The following is a 27159-nucleotide window of genomic DNA, read 5'->3' as shown; positions in this document are numbered from 1 at the left end:
CCTGGACCACTTCATTCTCTAAGCTACTCAGGCTCAGCACATCTGTCCTGGGGGGGGGGGCACATGCCTGGACCCCCACCCTCACCTGCTACTCATCCTTCCTTCTTCCGTTAGGGAGCCCTCCCAGGATTCCCACCTGCAGCAGGCACCTCCTCCCTCTCAAGCTTGCTCTGCCCATGTGCAAGTTCATCAATGAGTCTCCGCCTTGCCCCTCCTCGTGACCTCAGCTCATGACGGTGGAAGGTACGTGGTCAGCACTGCATGCTTGTTCCTTCTGAATACATCTCAATTACTCTCTCAGGCCATTCCAGCTCTGACTCTCATTCTCCAAGACTTGCAGCTCAGAGTCAAGATCAGGAAAGGATGTACCTTATTTTTCTACTCCTGAGAAAATGACGTGACAAGGAGAAGCTGACTGACCAGTTCTGAAGGGTCTTCTGGAAACAGGAGCCGAGTGGAAGGACAGAATGAGGCTACCGATCTCATTCCAGCCCTCACACGTGATGTCTTCAAAGTATGCTTTGTTTTATTGGATGCACTATGAAGTCTCAAATGAAATACACCCATATTTAAGTCTGGCACAAATGGAACTCATTTTCCACATATTCATTTTCAGGATTATCCAAGTTCCTGCTCCTTTTCACAATGGTAGAAACTCCTGAATTGAACATAATTCAAAGCAATTATTGTTCTTTAGCTGTCACAGTGCCTGGTTATTCTTTTCATACATATCCTGGATGATCTGAGCCCAGCTCAGTGGAAAGCCGATTTTCCTCTTGCCCTGTTTTCTCCCCTTGCTAAATTTATAGCACTCAAGTGAAACAGAGTGAGGAAGCCGTCTGTTGCCCCCTCAGCTAACATGATCTACGTCTGAGTTTTAATTGCCCTTGTAATTATACCCTCCACCAGGTCTGCAAAGGTGGGAAGGCCAGAGGAGCTTCTGCTGAGATAGGGAGAAGACAGCTTTGCAATCATTCCTGCAACCAGAAGGAAAGAGCAAAAATGAAAGGTGGTCTGGGGATGTCATGTGCTAGCCAGACAACCCAGTGAGGAAGCATCTGCAGCCTGTGACCGACCGCCTTTAAGACAGCGAGAGCTGTGATGGCTGGGGAATCCCCTGGTGGTTTGATAGTCAGCTACGGCTGGCTGACAGTGGCAGAACTTGGATAGCTTGGCTGTGAATTAAGAAAGAAGCACAGCAACAAAGAGAAACATGCTATGACATTTTCTAAATATTTACCATAGGGAGTGCAGCCAGAGCAGACAGTGAATTCTAACTGCCCTCCTACATTCTGCCTGGATTACTGTCTCCATCCCCAGAGCCAGAGATATTCACCTACTGGGGCTGTCAGAGGGAAGAAGCGTCTCTGTGATAAACCAGGCAACTGTGTGGGATGGGATGACACCGGCACACAGCTCCTGCATGCATTCCTGCTCCAAGATTTCGTTTCTAAAATACAGGAGTAGAGGAAGGCATTTGGCCTAGCGGTTAAGCAACCATGTCCCACATAGGAGTGCCTGGGTTCAATTCCCAACTCCAGCTCCTGACTCCAAGTTCCTGCTAATCCTGGCCCTGGGTGGCAGTGCTAACAGCTCAGGTGACCGGGTCCCTGCTACCTACATGGGAGACCTGAATTTGTTGCTCCCTACTTTGGCCCTGACCCAGTCCTAGATATCACGGGGCTTTAGGGAGTAAACCAGTGGATGGTAGCCTTCTCCCTTCTTCCCTGCCACTTCCCCTCTCTTCCGGCCACCATCACCTTCCCTCCCTCCTTCTCTGTCTCTGAAAAAAAGAAGAAATGTCCAAAAAAAAAAAAACACAAATATTTGTTTGTAAAGATTGAGTCAATACAAACCACTTTCAAGTACTTTATTCTACAGTATCCTTTGTACTATGTGTTTGGCTTGTCTGAGGGATCTTCTGCAAGTTCATGGAAAATGAGTATTATGAAAAAATTGTGCATAGTTTTCCAGTCTGTTTTTGCACCAAAATAAACTTATGATTTCTTTTTCCATGAAATTTAAAGTCCCTTCATATTATCTGAATGGTTTCAGAACTTAGTAGCTGTGAACTTCCTCATTATCAAGTCAAATTTCTCATTGGCCCACACACAGCAGTTATTTTCACTCCTGATACTCCCAAGTTAATTCATAAATGCTAATCTTCAGGTCTAAGGCTGTCAAAAAAAATTATGGCTAAGGGGCTGGCATTGTGATACAATGGGTTAGGATGCTGTTGGTAATGTCAGTGTCCTAGAGTGCCAGTTTAAGTCCTGGCTGTCGGCTTCAGATCCAGCTTCCTGCTAATGTGCCTAGGAAAGCAGTAAGATGAACCAAGTACTTGGGTCCCTGACCCCTGTGGGAGACCAGGATGGTGCTCCCGGCTCCCAGCTTCAGCCTGGCCCAGCTCCGCTGTTGCAGCCATTTAGGGAGTGAACCAGCAGATGGAAGACCTCTCTCTGACCCCCCCCCCCACTTTTGTCTCTCCCTCTCCCTGTCACTCTGTCTTCCAAAATATATCTTTTTTAAAAATATGGGTTACAAAGAAACACATTTTAATTACTTCAAACCTCCCACAGGTCATATTTTCTACCTTTTTAGATCTTGGACAGAAGAGTACAATTTTGTGTGTGGCTTTGAAATTTAAAACAACATTCTTCATATGAAATTTGGTGATCAAGCCTGGATTAAAATATATATCTGACAGTCCCAACAGATCCCCAAAGCCCTTCCCCACTTCCCTAGAAATGCCACTAATTATGCATGTTCAGTTATCCTATCTCTGGTAGCAATACACATTCCTGTCCTATAAAAATGTGCACACCTGTACACCTCATCTAACAAGCAATGGGCAGACTACAACAGTTTATTGTGTACCAATATTTTCTCTCTGGCCTATACCCAATAACTTATTTTTCCAGATTTCAGCAAGATGAAAGCCTTAGAAAATAAGGTGCTCTCATAGCTTCCCCCAAAGGAAAGAAAATCTCAGTATTTGGATTAAGCAGAACTTCAGGAAATCAATCACTTTGGCCTTGGAAAGAGGGAGAGAAAAGCAACGAGCTGAGATGGTAGGAAGCATGGAAGGCACAGGTTACAGCCACACAGACACAAGCACGTGAACTGTCACCTCGGCCCAAGAACCACCAAATGGGAGGCTGGGCTCGGTGACCTCCCAGGTCCCTCCCCACGCCAAGAAGTGCTGGTCTCATGAATTGTTAATACTCCTCCTCTGTCTTATCGTACTGTCCCTGTACATGATCAAGCCCTTCTGGCCACTTGCAGGACTGAAGGGAAAATTTGCTTAAAAAAAAAAAAAAATACAGGCCGGCGCCGCAGCTCTCTAGGCTAATCCTCCACCTGGGGCACCGGCACCCTGGTTCTAGTCCCGGTTGGGGCACTGGGTACTAGTCCCGGTTGCTCCTCTTCCAGTCCAGCTCTCTGCTGTGGCCTGGGAAGGCAGTGGAGGATGGCCCAAGTGCTTGGGCCCCTGCACCTGCATGGGAGACCAGGAGGAAGCACCCGGCTCCTGGCTTCGGATCGGTGCAGCACCAGCCATGGTGGCCATTAGGGGAGTGAACCAATGGAAGGAAAACCTTTCTCTCTGTCTCTAACTCTGCAAAAAAAAATTATAAAAAAAAAAAATCCAGGCTTTGACTACTGCCCAAATGACAGTTCTCTCCTTGAAACAATGACCTGAAAATACTGGGAAAGGCTAAAAGCCTCTGAGCAAATATATGCCCTGTGCTGTCTCTGGGCAACATCTTTCAAGCTTCTCTGATATCAGTGAAATTACTGGAGGTCCCGCGAGTGAACACTGGGATTCTAAAAGACAACACTGCAGCCAGATCTTCCCAGCTGGTATTTCTGTGCCCCCTGGTGCAGCTCCAACCTTAAAAACAGGGTGGAAACCAGCAGCCGAATTTGAATCACCAGCTGCGTGAAGTGAGGCAAATTACTTAATCTTCTGAACCTGTTGCCTCACTTTACAAACGCTGCTGCCGTGAGCTACCTTGCAAAGTTACTCTGACAATACTCTGAGCATCCATTTACTTATTCATTCCCTCGTTCTTTCGACAGAGCTTAGCCAGGACCAGGCAGGTGCCGAGCTGGGCGTGTGCCTCAACAGATGGAACAAGTGAAAGCTCTTACTATTACCATTTGCTCCATTTGTGTCCAGACCGCAGCACAAAATTTCCATCCACACCTGGTTTGCCTAAACAGCCCTTTTTATGTTGCCAAGCACGATCCCAAGTGGGAGCCTAACTCCTGCCATACCTCTGTCCTGCCCCCCACCCCCACCCCACTAGCGCTCCTTAGCTAACAGGTGTCCTGCCGGCCATAGGACACCTTCAGAACACAGGAAAGAAGCAACGGGAGGAGCACGGGACGGCATCCCAGCTCTGCACTGGGCAAACCACTCCGGAAAACCTGATATGCCTGTGCTCCAAGGCCGGTGCCGGACGCCTGGGAGTTTTCGGGTGCTTTCAATTCCAGGAGTGGCACACTGAGTCTTCCGAGAACTCGAGATTAATAGAACCGGCTCATCCCCAGCCCTGGCCATGAGGCCACCAATGGGCTAACAGCAACAGCAAAGGGGTCTACAGCCCACGTTTCCGTCTGGTGAGGTGGATGTCTTCCAACTGCGCTTTGCTCTAGAGTTCCGTTTCATGACCGGCCTCAGGAGCGAGTGAGGGTCAAGGGTGGTGGGCTCTTGGTCTGTGTGTTTCTCCATCATCTCCCTTTTCCTAGCTGGGTCAAACATCTCTGGCCAAAAACAAGCCTAGCTGTGTAAGGGCACGTGGACAAACATTTGCACTTATTAAAAACAAAAACAAAAACAAAAACAAAAACAAAAAACCGTTTTCGATGGCATTCTGGAACCCAGGGCTCCCAGCAGAAGAGTCTGATCCTGGAATAGTGACATGACCTGCCCCGGGCCACAGCTGGTCAAAGAGGAAATTCTAGGATAAAATTCTGACCCCTCCGGGAAGCTAAGTATGGGTCAGGTGACCTTTTCCAGGCGCCTGAGATTGGACCTAAGACTTCTCTTTCAGGGGCTACCTGGATCCAGATCGTGACTACTTACACGCATGGGCTTTGCACGGCTGCCTCCCGCGCCCGAGGTGACACAACAGCTCCTTCCCACAAAGTTCTCGCTATGAAGAGACTGCCTGTCTCTTCTCCCGCGCGGCGACCCACCCCACCCCCCAAACTGGACGCATCGAAAATTTAAATTTTCACGAGAACAGCCCTTCTTTTCGTCTCCACTGAGCGAGTCAAGCGTGTTATTATTAACTCCTGGCGCCTTTTGGGGGAAAACAGAGGTTTGGGTATTAATAGCTAGAAACCAAGGCCCCACCTGAGGCTGGTTGTCACGGAAACCGTCCCGCAGCCCCGCAGCCGCCCGCGGGGCTGGGGAGTCCGGGTGAGTTGGTGGGAGTTGGGGATTGCATTAAAGCTCCCGTTTCCTCCACTTTCTGCTATTTCTCAGGGCCAAGTTGGCGGAGGAGGAGCTGGCGAGGGCAGAGTGGACGGCAGCATTGTGGCGGCCCCCGAAGCCGGGCCTGGGGTCCCCGGCTCCTTCTTCCCTCTGCGCTCCGCTCCTGGCCACTCTGCGCGTCGCTCCCGGCGCCCTGAGGCCCGGCCCCCTCCGCTGCCCCGAAATGTCCTCGACCCGGGCTGCGCGCAGCCAAGTTGCAGAAGAGGCTCAGATCAGCCCCAGGACGCAACCAAGGCAGCGCCGAGGTGGGACAGGCTAGAGGCAGAACCCCCCCTAAGCTCCCGGGCCGGGTCCAGAACACGCACTGCCCGGCGCCCCGCGGCGACTCCCCACGGTCCGGCTCTCCAAGGTTAGCGCCCAGCTCGCCAAAGCGCCTCGCAAGCCCGCGCGGGTTCCCGCGTCCCGGGGTGATCGCTGCCGCAGCCGCCAAGGCCTCCCGCGCCCCGCACCCCTCCCGCCCCACGCGCGGCCCCCGGGGCTGGGTCCCCACCCGCTCCCCTGGGCCCCGCGCTCGCGCACTCCCACACAGCCCCCTCGGGCCGCCGGGCCCTCCCGGGACTCACCTGCGCTGGGGCTGAAGCGGCGGCCACCCGGAGCCCGGGGGCGGCGGCGGCAGCGGCGGCGGCGCAGGGGGAGGAGGGCAGCGCGGGGCTCCTGGCACAGCGGCCGCCGGGCGCCTGGTGCTGCCGAGCCGCGGACCCGCCCAGAGATATAAATAACATTATCTGAGGAGGGACATTCCTGCCGGGGGACATCGCTGCTGCCGGGACCAGATAGTCCCGCGGCGGGGGCGGGGAGGCGGGGCTGCAGCCTCCCGCAGCGCCAGGCCCTGCCCCCGCCTTCCCCACCCACTCACGCACCTGCCAATCAGCCTCGGCGCCCTGGGCACCTGCCCGGCCTCCGCCCGGCTCTGGGAGTCGGCCTCTGCCTTCCCGCCCGCCGCCGCCGGCACCCCGGCAGCCCCCATCCTCTTCGCCTCGCCGAGCCCCGCGCCACCCCGAGCCCCCTGCGGCGCCAAGAGGGGCTGACTCTGCGGCGGCTCGGGCCTAATTCGTGCGCCCCGAGCGGCGAGCCTGGCGCCGAAGACGAGCCCCCCAGGCTTTCCCGCTCTGCGTCCCCACTGCACACAGTCGGGCTTGTAAAATACACGAAAAGCCGCGCTTAGGCCGTAGGGTGGGTGGGTGGGCGAGGTGGGCGTCCGGCCGTGCGCCCCCGGTGCGGCGGGGTGGGGAGCGACAGATTGTTCTTGCGAGCCGGTGTGTGGAAAGCGCGTCCCCGCGCCGGCTTCTCCCGCTGGCGGTGAGAGCAGACGCTGCGAGCGCAGGGGGTGGGCACTGGGCCCGAGGCCCCCGCCCCCAACCCGGGCTCGGCGTCGCTGTCTCTGCCTGCAAACCCAGTGTGGTCCGGGCAAAGCGGACAAGGCTGGCGCGCGCACGTTGCGGGGACTCTAATCAACAGGCACCAGGGACCCCTACCAGCCCAGCGCGCGGCACCTACTGGCCTGCCCGGGTCTACAAGCGGGCAGGGGCCGCCCCGCTGCCTGTCCTAGGTGGGGTGGGGTGCAGTAGACCTGAGGAGACGCTGGAACCCATAGTGCAAAGGAGGAAAGGCAGGGCACCCCGGAGTCACCTCGGGAGAGAGGCTGACGCAGGATCGCCGGCAGCTCGCAAGGCAGTCCATTTTCTTGACTTTCTTAAAACCAAGGTCATCGTTCAGTAGGGTTGGCTGCAAGGCCTCGCTGTGGCTTCCATCTCTTCTCCACCTGCTGTGCCTGAGACAGTATCTCACCAGCCGTCCACCCAGGTGATGTCAGTGGCGTGGAGATTACAAGAGCAGAGATGCAGAGTTTTCCCTTTCGTTGGTGGTGCCTGGTTTTATTATATGTTTAGGAATGTAATTATGCTGTTTTCCAGGATTCGCCAGGAAAAGGGTGTTTAATTGCCAGATGTTCGAGCTTACTTTATATAATGAACGTATACATAGATATTTCACAGCCTGCAGCAGTCTCACTACTTGAGAGTGGGCATTGAGACACCAAGATGTGCAAAGTGGGGCAAACTTCACAGGTATTAAAAAGCCACAGAAGTCCTTCCCCCACCTTCTTCTTGCCTACGCCCTTATCACAGTTCAATTTCCCAAGAGACACTAGCAATCTAGGAAAGATGGTACAAGAACACACATGGCATCCATGAGATCGGCAAGGATTCCTCTACCTTTTTGCTGGTAACATTTGCAAATCCAATTGTTTCTTACTGAGTTTGTAGCAAAAGACTTTTTCATGAAAAAAATAAATCTATTGAAGGACGAAATTCTAGCAAGGAAAACTCGAGAAAAACAAGCCACCTTCAATAGCCGAGGCTGTTATGTATCTCAAGTAGAAAGCCTTGATCTATTTTTAGAAGAAAAAAATGAAGGGAAATTATGTATTTATGTCTTTTTTTTAAATCTTATGTGAACAAACTTAACTTCATGATTCTCTAGAACTGCAGCTATATAATTATATGCTACACAAAACAGATAATTTCTTAGCTATAGGTGTGTGGCATGGAATTGAGTAGTTACACACATAGTTTTCTTTGTAGCCTTAAAATTTATAATTTTCAACCATGAGAAAAGATTCAGATGATGAAAACCCCAAATCAGCAGATGGATTACCCCAAGATTTTACACACCAGCTCAGCTGCTTTTGCCATTTCCACTTGAGCTGAAAGCTAAATAATTCAATAAACCTCATTTGCTACAGCTTCTGTTATCCTGACAGCATCCCCCGATGCTTTGCGGCTAATAGAGTTACAGTGAAATGATAAATCAGAACTGAGGGAGAGAGGAAGTTTCAAAGTACAGAGGAAGTAGGCATTGTCCAGGGGAGGAGGGGAGAAGGAGGGGGAGCAGATCCCAATAGCAGGGATGGGGGGAGTGAAGAAGGAAGAAGCACAAGCTGATCTGAGGATTGGTTATTGAAGTCACTGGTGTGGGCTTTAGGACCCAGCTCGGCAGGGACCTCCTCAGAAGAGTGCGGATTGCCTCTGAGGATTCTCAGCTTCAACACTGGAAGGGTGGCCCTCATCCTGGCTGGCCAAGGGGCTCCCTTTTCAGCACTCCCACCATTGTGGATGCCCTACACTTCCAAGCCAGCCCAGGGGGTGTGCATCTGAGACTACAGGAGATGGTATAGTCTGTGGGAAGACCTTCCGGAACTGTCTACACAGCTCCAGCCAAAATCAATGGGTGGAGGGCCATGAGGATGTAACTCAGAACACTCACAGCATCTGAGTAGGAGGGGGCTTTCATTGTCCATTTCTGTATTTTCTGAATGGCTCAAAATAAACTTTATTATTATAAAGAAAACAATAGGTAAAGGGTGGATGGAGATGCATCACACATCTTTAGCCTCTTTTCTATTCCAAATTCCATTAAGAAAATGTCTTGGGGCCAGCGCTGTCACTTAGTGGGTAAAGCCTGCAGTGCTGGCATCCCATATGGGTGCTGGTTCAAGTCCTGGCTGCTCCACTTCCAATCCAGCTCTCTGCTGTGGCCTGGGAAAGCAGTAGAAGATGGTTCAAGTCCTCGGGCCCCTGCACCCACATGGGAGACCTGGAAGAAGTTCCTGGCTCCTGGCTTCAGATCAGCGCAGCTCCAGTCATTGCAGCCATTGGGGAGTGAACAAGCAGATGGAAGATATTCTCTCTCTCTCTCTCTCTCAATAGAAGAGAGTCAATAGCTTCTTTAATTCCACTTTTCCGTGGACTTTTGAAGCACCCCATAGCATCTCTGTGGTCATAATCTGGTACTGGCTGGTCTGTAGTTCACATTCTCCACCCACCCCCAACCTGAACACCTGCACTGATTGCAATGTGAACTTCCAACAATTCAGACTTTTACAAACTGATCCCAAACCATCTTCATCTCTGGTCACACTCCAGCCACATGGAACCACTCTTCATTCCCCAACCTTCTTTCCTCTACCCTCCTTACTTCAGTAAGGTGTTTGCTGTGGGATAAGGAAGTGGGGTGGGGGAGGGGGTCCTGAGACGCAAGTGGCAGAGCCAAGAAGCTAGAGATCCTTGGAAGTGACAAGGAACCTTTGTTGGCAAGGCATGTCCCGAGTCTCCTGCACAGTGCTTGAAACAGGCAAACCCATGCTCAGAGATGATCAAATGGCCCGAACCACCAAACATTTTGCAGCCGGGAGGGGAATCAATGCTGTGAAAGAGAATAAATAATAAATCTTTAAATTAAAAAAAATGCCAAACCAAACCAACCTGAACCTACCTGATGTTCCACTCAATTCCAGTCCTTGCTAACAATGGAGGAATCAAGAATTCATACTAACGCACAGGAAATGTCAGAATAGTGCCTAGAGTTCAACACACATTCATTCCTCCTTTTGCTAAACTCTGCATTCCATGAAACTACACTGAAACCCCCAGTCTATTTCTGGAAGTACCTGGAGGCATCACATCCTCCACAACTTTCAAAGACAAGCAGAAGGGCCAGTTCCCCAAAGCGCACCATTTACAACACAGAGGAGGTGAGACGAGGAACCAAAGTCTCACTTCCAGACAGAATGGACACTGGAAGGAACCTGAAAGCCCACAGCAGGATTGCAAAGATCAGACTGGCCTCCCTCGGAATGAGCAGCTGACACCAATCTCAAATGTCCCCCCACCAGTCACAGCTACGGAGCCACCTGGCCTCGTCTCACCCACTAACCAGGCTCCAGCATGATCAGCTCTGCCTAGCCAGCTGTTCCTGTGATTTCCCTCCTTTGCAGGATTAGATTTTCTGTTGCCTTGCGCAAGTTTGCGCAGATACAATGGCAGGTTTGTAGCTGGGTGTGCTCATGAACTGGTGCCTGTAGGTGGTAACATCCTAGTACAATTGCCTTAAAGTAAGACACACTGAGGGGCTTAAACAACAGCAATTCATTTTCTCACAGTCCTGGAGACTCCAAGTCCAAGGTCAAGGTGTCGACAGGGCTGGTTCCTCCTGAGGTCCCTCTCCTGGGCTTATGCATGGCTGCCTTCTCCCTCTGTCTTCATGTGGTCTTTCCTCTGTCTGTGTACTAATCTCCTAACAAAGACATGAGTTAGATTAGCTCAGTACCTGCTTTTCTGACCTCACTTTCCTCGGTTACCTATTTGTAGCCCTACAAATGCAGTCACTTTCTGAGTTCAGGAACTCAACCCAGGAATTTGGGGGACACCCAGCTCAGCCCATTACTTAAGCCTCATCTTTTCTGACATCAATTTCTTCCATAGCCTCCCAACTGGTCTCCCAATCTCCAGTTTCATTCTCCTTCTACATAGTAGGCAAAGTAAACTTTCTAGAAAAGGAAATCTGCTCATGTTGACATACTACTTAAGGATATCCAGTGACTCCCTATGGCCATCAGGGTGTAGTTTTAAGTATCTCAGCTCTTAGCGTGTTGCCCGACACCTATGATGCATTCCGTAAAGACCGATGAGTGAATGTGGAAATAGGTGAATGAATGAATGGAAAATAGAAGAGGATGCAATCTTGGTGAGCAACAAAAGTGATGGGTAATTCAAAGCCATTTCTATTTGGCTCAAAATACATGTTTGTGAGTTTTCTTCAGGAGATTCACTTTCCTGTCTGTGTGTGAATGAGGTTATTTAAATGAACTGGCATTCCTCCAGACATCACTGGCAATATGTGTGCCCAAATTTCACCAGCTTCTTAGCCATCTCAGTGGATAATGGATCCCAGACTCATCCTTGGGCAGGGGTCTTGCTCAAACACACCAAAGACTCAAACACACAGGATTAAGAATGTAGGAAAGTGCATCAAAAAGCATTACAAGTGAATTAAAGTTTTAGCATTAATTCTCTATCCCAAGTACTCCACAGAGTGGATATTGTATGTGCATGATCGAGAGTACTTAAACCTAAATTATTTGTTCTCTTCACTTATTAATAATTGTGAAGCCCTGGACTCAAGACCAGGGGACAAAATATCATTTAAAACTCAAGTTTATTAATAAGGAATGACAGCTAGAGTTCGAACAATCCAATTAAACAATTTTGTGCTTATGTGATAATTATTGCCAGCATAAATGCCTCTGTTAATTGCTTTTATTTGTTAGTGAGTGGTTTTGAAATTCACAGAGTATTGTTCATAATATTAACCAAGGCCTTTGGGAAATTTTCAATAAAGTTTGGAAAGATATTGCAATAAAAGACTCCATTACCTCTGCCATTTGCCCAATTTTTAATGCTGTGAGATATTTCTGCAGCTGTTCAACTTCATTTGAATATTTCTTGAGTGCTGTAGAGTCTACGAGAAGCTATGATTCACCTCAAACGTGATGTTTTTTATAAAATACATACAGAATCCAACCAGTGCTCATCAAAAACATCATTTTCCCTCATTTTCTTTTGTGTATGGCCAAGTTTAGTTTTGAAAGATTATGTATCAGTTTCTTTCTGTCAAATGTCTTAGAATTGTTTGAATTCGATTTTATGAAGTAAATTGCTATCATTATCCTTATTGCTAGATAAAGAAACCAAGAAACTCAGAGTTTAAGTAATTTTTCAAAGAGCTCATCAAACTACAAACCTCTTGCTTATTGAAGAGTTGTTTATCCAGGAAGCAGTATCATGTGATTTTTTTAAATTAACAGGTTCCCATGATATTGAATGTAGATGATTCATACGATAGCTCAATACTTTGTCAACAATTAAGTCAAGAATTGAGTTGTAAATTCCGCTGAGCATGTGCAGAATCGCAGCTCTGAACTGCTTGTTCTATTCCATCATCATCACAATCATCAAAATGCACTTAATTAAATATCCAGCCCTGGACTTTGCATCACCAAAACCAAACCTAATGAAAGCTGCAGACCTTTCTGTTGGAAAAAGCATCAGTACAAGGATACTTCAAGAGAAAATAGAATTAAAAGATAAGTTTAGGGGCCAACGTTGTGGCATAGTGGGGTTAAGCTGCCACTTGTGATGCCAGCATCCCATATCAGAGTACTGGCTGCTCCACTTCCAATCCAGTTCCCTGCTAATACCCCTGAGGTGGCAGTGGAACATGGTCGAAGTATTTGCGTCCCTGACACCAATGAGGGAGACCCGGATGGAAATCCTGGCTTCTGACTTCAGCCTGGCTCAGACTTGGCCATTGCAGCTATTTGGGGAGTGAAGCAGTAGATGGAAGGTGTTTCTCTCTCTCTCTCTCTCTCTCTCTCTCTCTCTCTCTCTTGCTCTCTCTCTCTCTGTTTCTTCCTCTATGTTACTCTATCAAATAAATAAATGATCAAATCTTTTTTTAAAAGATAAGTTTATTTTGGAGTCAAGAAATTTTGAAATACATACGTAGTTTTTTCATAATACACATTTTTTCATGAACCTTATAAAGTCCCTCATATGCATGAATTTTGAAAGATTTTTGAACAAAAATAAGCTTATGTTTTAATTCCCCTTTCCATGAACTTTTTGAAGTCCTTGTATTCTGCCCTAACACCAACCACTACCTACCTCTAATTTTCAACTCCCACCCTTCACTGCCACAAAATACTGCCAGAAATAAACTGATAGTACCGGCTCTAAATGATGTCAGGTACTTGATAAATACCACACCCTCATTTCAGAGGCCACACATGAGTCTGCTAACTTATTTCATAACTACAAACAAATCTCAAAATGCAAATAACCCTGGGACTGGTGCTGTGGCGTAGTAGGTTAAGCCTCCATCTGCGGCACTCCTATCCCATATGGGTGCTGGTTTGTGTCCTTGCTGCTCTGCTTCTGATCCAGCTCTTTGCTTTTGGCCTGGAAAGCATTGGAAGACGGCCCAAGTGTTTGGGCCCCTGCACCCACGTGGGAGACCTGAAAGAAGCTACAGGCTCCTGGTTTGGGACCAGCCTAACTCTGGCCATTGTGGCCATTTAGAGAGTGAACCAGCAGATGGAAGACCTTTCTCCCTGTCTCTCCCTCTCTCTGTCTGTAACTCTGCCTCTTACATAAATAAATAAAATCTTAAAAAAATGCAAATGACTCTAGGAGGAGTAAGCTTTTCAGTCACAATCTTTTCAATATTGAAGTAAGAAAGAGAAATTAGTGTAATTTAATGACTTTCTAATACCCAAGTAATTTTTTCTTTTTTTTTTTAAGATTTATTTATTTACTTGAGAGGCATGGTTACAGGCAAATAGAAGAAGAAAGAGAGAGAGGAAGAGGGAGAGAGAGAGAGAGAGCCAGGAGCTTCTTTCGGGTCTCCCACATAGGTGCAGGGGCCCATACACCTGGGCCATCCCCTACTGCTTTCCCAGGCCATTAGCAGAGAGCTGAATCAGAAGTGGAGCAACCGGGACTCAAACCAGCACCCATATGGAATTTAATCTACTACACCACAACGCCAGCCCCCAAATAATTTTTTCAAAAGACAGTAGTAGCATAGGCTGGAAAAAACAGTAGAAGTAGCATCAAAAAGCCTGGATTCTACTTCCTGAGAACCTGTCTCTCTGCCTCAGTTTCTCATCTGTAAAATCATGGCGTTGATCCAGCCTCTAAGCAATCCTTCAGTTACAGCTTTCACACTTTTACATTTAACCAAGCACACATGAGGTGTTTGTTATCATAATGTTGACAATATTGAAAGGTTGAAAATCACCTAAATGCTCATCAAAATAAAATTAGTTATGTCAATATTAAAATTTGTGGGAGGCCATGGATTTGGACTGGGTGCCTATCCTAGGGTTAACAGACCAAATCAATATAGGGTTTAATCACAGTAACTGGGGTTCGGCAGGTTGTAGGATATCCGTGCCAATTAATGTGTTGAATGGTCATCGACTAAACTCTAGGCAATAAGTTGTTTTCTTCGTCTCACTTCCAGTTTTCTCTAAATGCAATCTGATACTCTTGTTGGATAGAGTTCTCAGAACTTGATTCTGGGAGCTGCCCTAATTGCAAATCGTTTTTGTTTTGCTTTGTTTTTCCATTGCTCAAGTACACTTTAATAAATGTTGCTGGGCTACAGAATTTCTGCTTTTAATACCAAGTATGCTGTGTGTGCATCATCATCACTTAAGTAATGATGTGGTTTTATACTTATTGGTAGGAAAAGATGTTATAATCTATTATGGAACTTTTTTTTTTAAAAAAAGGATTTATTTATTTACTTGAAAGGCAGAGTTACAAAGAGGAAGAGACTCAGAGATCTTCCATCCACTGGTTCACTCCCCAAATGGCCACAACGACCAAGGCTGGGCCAGTTAAGCCAGGAGCCTGGAATTCCATCCAGTCCTCCCACGTGATACAGGGGCCCAAGTACTTGGGCCATCTTCCACTACTTTCCCAGGTGAATAAGTAGGGAACTGGATTGGAAGTGGAGCAGCCAGGACTTGAACCAGCACCTATATGGAATCCTGGCATTGCAGGTAGTGGTTAAACCTACTGGGCCACAACGCCAATCCCTGGAAATTTTTTTTAAGTAGGCTCCAAATAATGTCTATTTGACTAAGAAATATTTTATATAGCAAATATACTCCCAAACATCCTGAGTTATTTCTAGATGGATATAGAGTGAGTCTTACTTCTCTTTTTGTCTGTGATGTCTAGGTGTTTTATAAGCATAGAATACTTTTATAACAAACAACAAAGCTATTTTTTTAAGAAAACAACTTTCAGTTGGATGGTTAGTATGCCTTTTTAAAAAAAAACATTTATTTATTTTATTTGAAATGCAGAGTTACAGTGAGGCTGAGGGAAGGAGAGAGAGAGAGAGAGAGAGAGAGAGAGAGAGAGAGAGAGAGAGATGGCAGCAATGGCTGGAGCTAAGCTGATCCAAAACCAGGGCCAGGAGCTTCTTCCAGGTCTCCCACGCGGGGGCAGGGGCCCAAGGACTTGGGCCATCTTCTACTGCTTTCCCAGCCAGTAGCAGAGAGCTGGATCAGAAGAGGAGCAGCCAAGTCTCAAACTGCTGCCCTTGTGGGATGCTGGCGCTGCAGGCAGCAGCTTTACCTGCTACACCGCAGTGCCAGCCCCAAGAACTCGTCTTGTTACACAAACCTGGTGCAGCGGATCTGAGTCTCAGTTGGAGATATCATCCATAGTGTGGGAGACGGATTGGCCTGGATTGCTTGCTTCCCCACCAATCCACCTTCATCCCATTCACAATGCAAAGATTTGACACACCATCTGACTGGCCTTGGCGGCAATCAAAGCCTGTTGAAAGAAATAATCCTAACCATTTGCTAACAACATTGATATTAAAAAAAAAAACTTATCTTTTAATTCCATTACCATGTACTTTTTTTTTTAAAAAAAAAGATTTATTTATTTATTTGAAAGGTTGCAGAGAGGCAGAGGCAGAGGCAGAGAGAGAGAGAGAGAGAGAGAGAGATCCTTCCATCCACTGGTTCACTCTTCGGATGGGTGCAATGGCCAGAGCTGAGCCAGGAGCTTCTTCTGGGTCTCCCACGTGGGTGCAGGGGTCCAAGGACTTGGGCCATCTTCCACTGCTTTCCGGGCCATAGCAGAGAGTTGGATTGGAAGTGGAGCAGCTGGGACTTGAACTGGCACCCGTATGGGATGCCGGCACTGCAGGCAGCTGCTTTACCCACTACATCACAGTGCTGGCCCCAGCATTGATCTTTATAACTTTGCTTTCTTTACTAACATGCTTTAATTATCTGCATTTCCTAAGGTTTCCTAGTCAATCTTGATAATTAAACTTATCACTCAAGTGTGAAAAAGTGTGGAATTAATTATTAGAAAATAAAGTAACCCAAATAGGGATTAATACATGGTAAATCAGCAAAGGAGGAAGGGTAATCCTCCTAAATACAAAATAATGAACAGTTGTGACTCATGTTAAAAACTGGTAGAAAAAAAAACCTTGTGGGAGACATTAAATTAAATACAGGTCAGCACTGCGGCTGTCATTCAAAAAGTGTGGGGCGGGAAGGAAAGGTCTTTGAGTCCAGATTGGCTCAGCTTCTGGTGCACTCTACTTGAGGCTGTTGACTTAAATGATCAGTTTCATAGTATTTGCTTTTCATCAAGTGTACCACACCTTCCATATTAAAATTAAATTCCTTGATTCAATTTGAGGGTCAGTGGCTGAACAGTTAAGTTAACTCTCTAAGGCTAAAGAGGGCACCCGGGAGAGTCTCTGTACTCACAAGGAATAGAATTTCTAAGGTGTGGACCCAGAGAAGCTCAGGAAGTGAACTTGTCTTTGCCTACTGGAGGTGCTGGAGGTATGTAGGGACCATGATAGGACCCTATGAGTAGAGTCATCATAAGTCAAAAAGAGCCAAAATATAATCTATGGTAGTATTCTTACTAAATTATTACTGGGTTTGTCATACTCTGCTCCCTGAAAGTGTGTTTGAGGAGGTTCTTACATTTTATTTAAGGAGAACTATCCTGTATCCATCCTCTCTCCCCAACTAGATTGTACAAGTACTTGATACTTAAAAGCATGTTTGAAAGTTCCTTTTTTTAAAGATTTATTTTATTTATTTGAAAGGCAGAGTTACAGAGAAAGAGGTAGAGACAGAGAGAGGTCTTCCATCCACTGGTTCACTTCCCAAATGGCCTCAACGGATGGAGCTGAGCCAACTTGAAGCTAGGAGCCAGGAGCTTCTTCCAGGTCTTCCACGCGAGTTCAGGGCTCAAGCAATTGGGCCCCCATCCACTGCTTTACCAGGTGCATTAGCAGGGAGCTGGATCAGAAGAGGAGCAGCCGGGACCTGAACCGGTGCCCATATGGAATGCCGATGCTGCAGGCCAAGGCTTTAACCTGCTATGCCACAGCACCAGCCCCTGAAGTTTCTTTTCCATTGCCCAAAGTATCTGGTATGATGTGGAACAATGATAAAAGGGAATACATGAAAATAATGCAGGAGATTTTAGGGATCAGCGAAAGTACATAGTCACTACTGGTTGTGATAATAAAGCCATATTACGGATCGTAGCCCTTCTCCTGGACCCCATAGAAGACATGGTGACCATATGTCCTATTTTGCTCACCACCACACTGGTTTACACTTATTGTCCTGGCCTAATCATTAATACTGTCCCCTTGCACTCTCAGAAGTGTGCTGGTTTGGACAACAAATTGTAGAGTGACCCTACTGATCAGCCACAGCCAAGGGGCCTCCCAGTACATCGCAGTTTCTACAAAAAGCAATTTGACTCTACCAGTCCATGAGAGCTTTGTGACAAAAGCTGACCACAATCTACAGAGTAAAGGTTACATTCTTAATGACTCACTATTTCCTGTCTAGACGTTTATCTCTGAATAAATTTAAGTCAACTCTGCCCCCTACTGTCTTGTGATAGCATTATGACACCGTGAAGACAGTGTTGGATTGTATCTCTCCTGTTGATTGCAGTACTGCTCCTCAACACTGGCAGCCGCTATACTTGCTTTTAAAAATCCTCTCTGCTGAAGTGGGCTTTTGGCCTACTGGTTAAGATGCCCCTATCCCATATTGGAATGGTTGCATTTGATGATTTGGTCTGGCTCTGGCTCCAGCCTTCCATCAACCCCTGGGAGGCAGCCTCAAACATCTGGGCTCCTGCTAGCCTCCTGGGAGACCTGGATTGAACCATTGTAGGCAACTGAGGAGTGAATCAACAGGTAGGAGCTTTCTCTCTTGTTCTCTCTCTGTCTCTAAAACAAAAACAACTCATGGGGGTGGGAGAGGTGGCAGGTATTTGGCACAACAGTTAAGATATCACTTGGTATACTCACATCCCATACCAGAGTGTCTGGGTTCAAGTCCCAGCTCTGATTCCGATTCTAGCTTCCTGCTAATGCACACTGCAGGAGGCAGCAGGTAATGGCTCAAGTATATATGTGTCCGCCACTCACATGGGAAAACTGAATTGAGATCTGGGGTTCTGGCTTTGCTCTGGCCCAGCCCTCGGGTAGTGAACCAGCAAATGGAATGTCTCTCTCTGTCTCTTTGCTTTTCAAATTAAGAAATAAAAAAAGAAATAAATAAAAAATTTAAAAGAAATAAAATATCAATCTTTTTTAATTCATGGAAAAATGGAATTAACAGATAGATTTACTTTTTTTTTAAATTTTTTTATTATTATTATTTTTTTGACAGGCAGAGTGGACAGTGAGAGAGAGAGACAGAGAGAAAGGTCTTCCTTTGCCGTTGGTTCACCCTCCAATGGCCGCCGCGGCCGGCGCACTGCGGCCGGCGCACCGCGCTGATCCGATGGCAGGAGCCAGGAGCCAGGTGCTTTTCCTGGTCTCCCATGGGGTGCAGGGCCCAAGCACCTGAGCCATCCTCCACTGCACTCCCTGGCCACAGCAGAGAGCTGGCCTGGAAGAGGGGCAACCGGGAAAGAATCCGGCGCCCCAACCGGGACTAGAACCCGGTGTGCCGGCGCCGCTAGGTGGAGGATTAGCCTAGTGAGCCACGGCGCCGGCCCAGATAGATTTACTTTTAAAAATATTTTTATTTATTTGAGGGGCAAAGTTACAGAGAGAGGGAGAGACAGAGAGAGAGAGATGTCTTCCATCCACTGGTGCACTCCCCAGATGGCTCCAATGGCTGGAGCTGAGCTGATCCAAAGCCAGGAGCTTCTTCTGGGTCTCCCACACAGGTGCAGGGGCCAAAAACACTTGGGCCATCTTCCACTGCTTTCCCAGGCCAATGCAGAGAGATGGATTGGAAGAGGAGCAGCCGGGACTCAAACCGGTGCCCATATGGGATTCCATTGCCGCAAGCAGAAGCTTAGCTCACTACACCACAGCACCAGCCCCTAGATTAACTTTTAAAAAAATACCCACTGTATCTACTTCACATCATACCAATTAAATCAAAATCTCTGGGAATGAGACCCAAGCATCAATTTTCTTTAAGCTCTCCACTTGTTTCCAACGTGCAGATAAAGTGAGAACCATTGCTTAGAATGGCAGATCAAACAGCCTGGTGTGCTGCACTTAGCTCTTTGATTCCACAGCCCAGATAATTTAATGCTCACAATCACGTCTGGGTAAGCTCTGGAGCCTGGAAGAAAACGATGAGTGTATCAGACAACTCTGCATCACTACTGGAATAGTGGCATTAAAAATACTCGAAGGGGTAGTGCTTTCCTTGAGGATAAAAATACTTTCGTCAGCTGCCGACCTTGATGTCCCAGCTCAGCCCTGATTCTCTGTCGATGGAATTATCTGCTGAAGAAGCTCCAAAAGGGCCCGGGGAGTTGGACCAGAAGCAAGGGGCAAATGAGGTAGAGCCCATTGCATTAAAGAGCTCCCTTTCCCCTGGATGCTTGGAGAGTTGCTAATGGACTTTATCATATGGAAAAGCAATGATGTGCAAGCCCAAGAAATCTGCTGGAGTGGAGGTGGCACTAATGAGAACATAAACTAAATTAAATCACGGGGGAAGGATTCCCCAAGGGAATCAGAGAGAGAGATCCAGAGAATTGTTATTAATCAGCAGAAGAGAAACAGCTTTGCAGAAAACAAACCAGGAAGTGAGTTTTTAACAATAAGCCAGGCATTTGCTTCCCACCCCCTAAAGCTGATGGATACAACGTGTGAAAGTGGCCATGTTCTGGCCGGCGTCGTGGCTCACTTGGCTAATCCTCCACCTGTGGCACTGGCACCGCAGGTTCTAGTCCCGGTTGGGGCCCTGGATTCTGTCCCAGTTGCTCCTCTTCCAGTCCAGCTCTCTGCTGTGGCCTGGGAGGGCTGTGGAGGATGGCCCAGGTACTTGGGTCCCTGCACCCGCATGGGAGACCGGGAGGAACTACCAGGCTCCTGGCTTCAGATCGGCATAGTGCCTGCTGTAGCGGCCATTAGGGGACTGAACCAATGGAAGGAAGACCTTTCTCTCTGTCTCTCACTGTCTATAACTCTCTCTCTCTCTCTCTCTCTCTCTCTCTCTCTCTCTGTCTAACTCTGCCTGCCCCCCCCCCCAAAAGTGGCCATGTTAGAAGAGATTTTATTCCTGTTAAACCCTTCACAAAACTGTGAAATCAGACAGAAGTGGTGACTTGATCCATGAAAACGGTAGGGGCCCCCCAACCCCAACAGCACAGGGAAGAGGGAAAGATGGACTTGGGCAGATGGTGAGGCCTTAGTGTGCCATGTCTGCAATGGCATCACTCCACACTCAGTCTAGACAAAGGCAAGACCCCACAAAAAGGGCAGCAGGAATTGTCCAAAATGATTCTGGGACCAGTTCTGTTGTCTGTGGATCAGTTACTAACTCTAAAAAAAATCATTTGCAAGAAATGACTAGGAACGATTGGATTGAGTAAAAATAATGTTTTTTTACTCTTTTCTGGGTAATAGACTTGTGAGTATCTGATGAAAGCCACGGGCCCTCTGCTTTGAGACAAAATGGACATTTATACATAAATACATAATTTTATATACAGTTCCCTCCTAGTTTAAGAAAATTTGATTTAGAAAGTGACCTGCAAGTGGATCTATCACTAAAGTTATATGCTAACATTTATGAAGCATTTACAACACAGATCTTGGAACTGAACATTCCATAAACTAGGTTAAACAGTAAGGGGGCCAGCGCTGTGGCGTTATGGGTAAGGCCACCGCCTGCAGTGCTGGCATCCCATATGGGCACCGGTTCAAGTCCCGGCTGCTCCACTTCCAATCCAGCTCTCTGCTATGGTCTTGGAGAGCAGTAGAAGATGGCCCAAGTCCTTGGGCCCCTGCACCCATGTAGGAGACCTGGAAGAAGCTCCTGGCTCCTGGCTTTGGATTGGTACAGCTCCAGCCATTGCAGCCAATTGGGGAGTGAACCAGCAGATGGAAGACCTCTCTCTCTCTCCCTCTCCTTCTCTCTTTGTGTAACTCTGACTTTCAAATAAATAAGTAAATCTTAAAAAAAAAAAAAAAAGTAAAAGGTGCCTGTCTAATCCAGTGCATATTTTTATAGCTATGTGAATGACACACAGATACTGCATTTAAAAATAAGAGGTGGGCATCCACATAGCAGTTGAGATACTGGCTGAGATGCCTACATCCCCTGTGAGTGCTGGGTTTGTCCCAGCTCTACTCACAATTCCAGCTCATGCTCCTGCTGGGAGGCAGCAGGTGATGGCTCAGATTGTTGGGAGACCTAGGCTGACGTCCCAGTTCCTGGCTTCAGCCTGGCCCACCCCTGGCTTTCATAGGCATTTGCAAAGTGAGCCAGAAAATGAGAGTTCTGTTCCTTTTCCTAAGCCTCTTAAATAAATTAATACATTTGCATTTTAAAGATGTATTTATTTATTTGAAAGGCAGAGTGACAGAGAAAGATGGAGAGACAGAGAAATCTTCCATCTGCTAGAAGTGAATCTCCCCACATGCTCATAACAGCCAGGGCTGGGCCAGGCCCAAGCCAGGAGCCTGGAACTCCATCCAAATCTCCCATGTGGGTGGCAGGAGGCCAAGCCCTCAGGTCATTTTCCAGTGCTTTCCCAGGCATATTAGCAGGGAACTGGATCAGAAGTGGAGCAGCTGGGACTTGCAAATGGGCGCTCATATGGGATGCTGGCAGAGCTGCAAGTGATGGTGTAGAGGTGGTGATGGGTTCACCCACTGTGCCACAAACGCCACTCCCAGCATTCTTGGGCCACATCAGAGAGCTGGACTGGAAGAGAAGCAACCGGGACAGAACCGGCACCCCAACCGGGACTAGAACCCAGAGTGCCAGCGCCGCAGGCGGAGGATTAGCCTAGTGAGCCGTGGCGCCAGCCTCCTTTGTTCTTGATATTCTCCCGGAAGCCACTCTCCTCTTGCCCAAGCTCCAATGCTTCTTTCAGGGTCCAGCTCATTTTCTACCAGCTCCATGAACTCCTCGCCAAGTGCCCTCGCCAGTGACAATCCCTCCTTCCCCTTCGTTCCTAGGCTACTGCTCTGTACATACAAGGACCCGATCCTTTAGTATCTAAATCGCGATGTTTTAGAGTTAAAGGGAGCACAGTTACACTGAGCAAACAGGAGAAACTGGGACTGTTCAGACCAAAATGAGCAGTGGAGCTTACTTATTTGGTATCCAGCATGTGTTAGTTGGTCATTTATTTGTTTTCATGTTAAATATGCACAAATATATTTAAGCATACATGTCTCATCTCTTCCATTCATGTATTCTCCCTATATGTTTACCCGGTGCCCTGCCAGTATCTTATATGTAAAACACACTAGCAATTGTTTGCTCATTGTAATGTCTGTTACTTAGGAATAAAACAGGAGTTAGGAGCGAATTTTCAAGAGCGGTAAATTTACTAGCCAATGATTACATATTGACATCAAAAGTTTTCTTCAAAGTTTTGCTGAAGGGCCAGTGCTGTGGGGTAGTAGGTAAAGCGACCACCTGCAACATCGGTATCCCATATGGTACCTGCTGCCCCGCTTCCAATCCAGCTCCCCACTAATATGCCTGGGAAAGCAGCAGAAGATAGTCCAAGTGCTTGGGCTCCTGCACCTGTAATGGAGTCCTAGAAGAAGCTCCTTCCTCCTGGCTTTGAACCAGCACAGCCCTGGCTGTTGCTGCCATTGGGGAGTGAGCCAGTGGATGGAAGGTTTCTGTCTCTCCCCCTCTCCACAGCTCTTTCAAAAAATAAATAAATCCTAAAAAAAAAAAAAAAAAGTATTTTGCTGAGGGGCAGGCATTTGGCTTGGCAGCCAAGACACTACTTGGGACATTTGTATTCCATTTCAGAGTGAGTGAGTTGGATTTCCAGCTCTGTTCCTAATCCTAGCTTCCTGCTAGTGTGCACCCTGGGAGGCTGTAGGTGCTGGCTCACATGGGGGACCCAGATAAAATTCCTGTCTCCTGGTTCTTGGCTCCTGGATTTGGCTTGGCCCATCCCCAGCTGTTGTGGGTATTTGGGAAGTGAAGTGGTGGATGAGAGATCTCTGTCTATCTGTCTCTTTCATTTTCAGATGAATTAAATAAATAAGTAAAGAACATTTAAAAATATTTTATTTATTTGTTTGAGAGATAGAGCTACAGACAGAGAGAGGGAGAAACAGTGAGAAAGGTCTTTCATCTGCTGGTTCACTTCCCAGATGGCCACAATGGCTGGAGCTGGGCCAACCCAAAGCCAGGAGCCAGGAGATTCTTCTTGGTCTCCCACTGGCGCAGGGGCCTAAGCACTTGGATCTTTTTGCACTGCTTTCCCAGGCCATAAAAAGAGAGGTGGATTGGAAGAGGACATGAATTGGCACCTCTATATGGGATGCCAGTGCCATAGGTGGAGGCTTAGCCTACTACACCACAGCGACGGCTCCAAATAAATAAAAAAAATTTTTTTGACAGGCAGAGTGGACAGTGAGAGAGAGAGAGACATAGAGAAAGGTCTTCCTTTGCCATTGGTTCACCCTCCAATGGCCGCCGCGGCTGGCGCGCGGCCGGCGCACCGCGCTGATCCGATGGCAAGAGCCAGGAGCCAGGTGCTTTTCCTGGTCTCCCATGGGGTGCAGGGCCCAAGCACCTGGGCCATCCTCCACTGCACTCCCTGGCCACAGCAGAGGGCTGGCCTGGAAGAGGGGCAACCGGGACAGAATCCGGCGCCCCGACCGGGACTAGAACCTGGTGTGCCGGCGCCGCTAGGCGGAGGATTAGCCTAGTGAGCCGCGGCGCCGGCCCATAAATAAAAATTTTTTAAAAGATTTTGGTGAAGACTGGGTTGGGGCCACTGGCAGATGGTACTGCCTTTTTTTTTTTAAAGTTTCATTTTTAAAATTTATTTTGAAATGCAGAATTACAGTGAGAGAGAGAGAGAGAGAGAGAGACGGATCTTCTATCCATTGGTTCACTCCCTAAGTGGCATTAATGGCCAAGACTGGGCCAGACTGAAACCAGGAACCAGGAGCTTCTTGAGGGACTTGCGCTGATATCCATATGGGATGCTGGCATCACAGGTGCCGGCTTTATCCTCTACGCCAAAACACTATCCTACGCCTTCTTGTCCTGCTCTGCAGCAATGTCTGGACAACAACCTCTTTCCATTACTGTCGCACTGAAGAATGATGACAGCCCTAAACAGGGGGCTTATTAAATCAAATAAACTACATCTAAAAAAGGCTGCTGTGGCTAAGTAATGTGAAACCAAATATTTCAAGATCTTGAATAGCTTGACTTATTTTACTTAATTAACACTTGACCCCAGTTCCTCATTATCCCTGCTCAATCAGCAGTAACCAAAGGAGAAGAAGGAAGGCGGCCCAAGAACGTGAAAAGCCGGCAGCCAGTTGTGATAGTTAGGCTCTGAGAATGAACCAGCACACACACTGCAAGATAAGAGCGATCACTGGGGCAGGATCATCTCAGGGGTGACACTTCACAGAACAGTGCTGCAAAAGAGCATCAGGCCAAAGTCAAATGGAGGAAGTGGGGTGGGGGAGTGTGGGGTGATGCTGAAAGGCCCATGCAAAGAAAACCATTGTGTTCAAACTGTGCAAGGTTTAGACCTTGCTGAAACCCCGCCTACTAGCATTGCACTCCTCTGTTTTCACGTGGGTTCATATCAGGACATTTGCCTTTGGCTGCTCTTGTCCAGTGGAGTTTTGAGTGGGATTTCATCTGTGAATGTTTGACCTAATGGTTTTACTCCCATCTGGCACAGTCTCTACTCTCTACGTCCCCTGTAACACCAGCGGTCCTAATAATAGCACAATGACCCAGCTGGAGATTCCCTGCATACTCTCCAGTGCTGGATAAACACCTTCTTAGAAACAAGAGCACCCAGCACTCCCGAGATGCCCTCCTGCCTGCTGGTTGGAATGGTTTTATATGAGGACCTCTTTGTGAGTATTGAATACGTGACAAACTCTTGCTTTGGTTCCTTTTCACTCAGGTGACGTCACCATCTGCCTTGGAAGGTTGAGACCAGGAATAAATGAGCTTGCTGGCAGATGAGCTGTCAAAGTGTATTCCCTAGAGACCAGTACTGTGGCTTAGTTGGTAAAGCTACCACTTGCAGCACCAGCATCCTACATGTGTACTTGTTCGAGTCCCAGGTGATCCACTTACAATCAAGCTCCCTGCTAATGGTCCCGGGAAAGCAGCAGAGGATGGCCCAAGTCCTTGGGCCCCTGCACCTGTGTGGGAGACCCAGAAGAAGCTCCTGGCTTTGGCCTGGTCCATCCCTGGCCATTATGGCTATTTGGAGGATGAATGAGAAGATAGGAGATTCTCTCTCTCTCTCTCTCTCTCCCTCTCTCCCTCTCTCTCTTTCTGTAATACTGCCTTTCAAAATAAGTCTTTAAAAAAAAATAAAGTGTATTTCCTAACCCCTTGGTCCTATCATGCTGCTCCCTCTGTCCATCTCTCATTCCCTTCTCTCTGCTTGCGACTTTATCTCCTGCTTGGCCGCCTCCCTGCATCCTTCTCCAGGTGCACACAGGGCCTTTGAGGTAGGCAGGGCCAATCGCTGTTGCTCTAAGCCTTGATCTTCTGGGGTGCAGAGGAGCTCATTAGATAACATCATAACTAGCACTGGGATCTCTGGGGCTGCCACGAGTGAGCAGCCCTGATGACCATTTCTTCATCAGGTTCTCTGGGCTCATCCTCACAGCATGGCTAACACTTACGGCATACTTAATTCAGCTATCCCCTCTGGATCGGGGCTGGCGCTGTGACATAGCAGGTAAAGCCGCTGCCTGCAGTGCCAGCATCCCATATGGGCATCAGTTCAAGTCCCGGCTGCTCCACTTCTGATCCAGCTCTCTGCTATGGCCAGAGAAAGCAGTAAAAGATGGCCTGAGTCCTTGGGCCCCTGCACCTGTGTAGGAGACCCAGAAGCTCCTGGCTCCTGGCTTCGGATCAGCACAGCTCTGGCCATTGTGGCCAATTAGGGAGTGAACCAGCGGATGTGAGACCTCTCTCTCTCTCTTTGCCTCTCCTTCTCCCTGTAACTCTGGTTTTCAAATAACTAAATAAATCTTAAAAAAAAAAAAAAACAACTCTGAGTCATGTGGACTATCTCCTTTAATTCTCTCAGCAACTCAGTGTAGAAGGTGTGTGCACATTTTGCAAATGAGAAAATAGGTGCAAAGAAGTTACCTTTCCCAACTTTTCCCAGCTAATAAGTGAAAGAGCTGGGATGTGATTTCATATGTGAATTCACTTATGTATGTCTCATGTAACTGTTTGGTGGGAAATACACAGTGGGAAGAATCTTTTTTTTTTTAAAAGATTTATTTGTTTATTTGAAAGGCACAGTTACAGAAAGAGAGAGGGAGAGAGGGAGAGAGGGAGAGAGGGAGAGAGGGAGAGAGGGAGGGAGAGAGGGAGAGAGGGGGAGAGAGAGAGAGAGAGAGAGAGAGAGAGAATCTTCCATCCGCTGGCCACAACAGCCAGAGCTGGGCCATTCTGAATCCAGGAGCCAGGAGCTTCTTCTGGATCTCCCATGTGTGGATGCAGGAACCCAAGCACTTGAGCCATCTTCCACTGCTTTCCCAGGCACACTAGAAGGGAGCTGGACTGGAAGTGGAGCAGCCAGGACTTGAACTGACGCCCACATGGGATGTCGGAGCTGCAGATGGCAGCTTTGCCTGCTATGCCACAGTGCCAACCTCTGTAGGAAGACTCTTGAGCAATATAAAATATATTTCATGGTTATTTCCAGCGGGGCTGGGCCTGGCCATGACTATAAAGTCTTATCTTATCTCTTCTTATCATGAAAGGATTTGAT

At 47.7% G+C, this 27159-nt stretch overlaps 1 protein-coding gene and 1 long non-coding RNA gene across 3 annotated transcripts in view; one reads left to right on the top strand and one right to left on the bottom strand.

The window, feature by feature from the left end:
* SPTB (spectrin beta, erythrocytic) overlaps window positions 1-6204 on the bottom strand; it is a 147219-nt gene extending 141015 nt beyond the window's left edge. For both annotated transcript variants that reach the window (XM_051838741.3, XM_051838742.3), the window contains exon 1: window positions 6067-6204. The gene's annotated coding sequence lies outside the window, so the exon portion shown is untranslated. The remainder of the gene's footprint in view (window positions 1-6066) is intronic.
* On the top strand, window positions 5661-25756 carry LOC149120052 (uncharacterized). The gene is made up of 2 exons (XR_016226413.1): window positions 5661-5852; window positions 25321-25756. It is a non-coding gene; the product is annotated as an uncharacterized LOC149120052 (long non-coding RNA).
* The last annotated feature ends 1403 nt before the right edge of the window (window positions 25757-27159 follow it).

Source organism: Oryctolagus cuniculus, chromosome 20, assembly GCF_051225735.1.
Source record: "Oryctolagus cuniculus isolate XC-2025 breed Fujian yellow rabbit chromosome 20, ASM5122573v1, whole genome shotgun sequence".
Taxonomy (NCBI): domain Eukaryota; kingdom Metazoa; phylum Chordata; class Mammalia; order Lagomorpha; family Leporidae; genus Oryctolagus; species Oryctolagus cuniculus.
The sequence above is the reverse complement of the archived record's forward strand: the minus strand, read 5'-3'. Positions and strand labels throughout refer to the sequence as shown.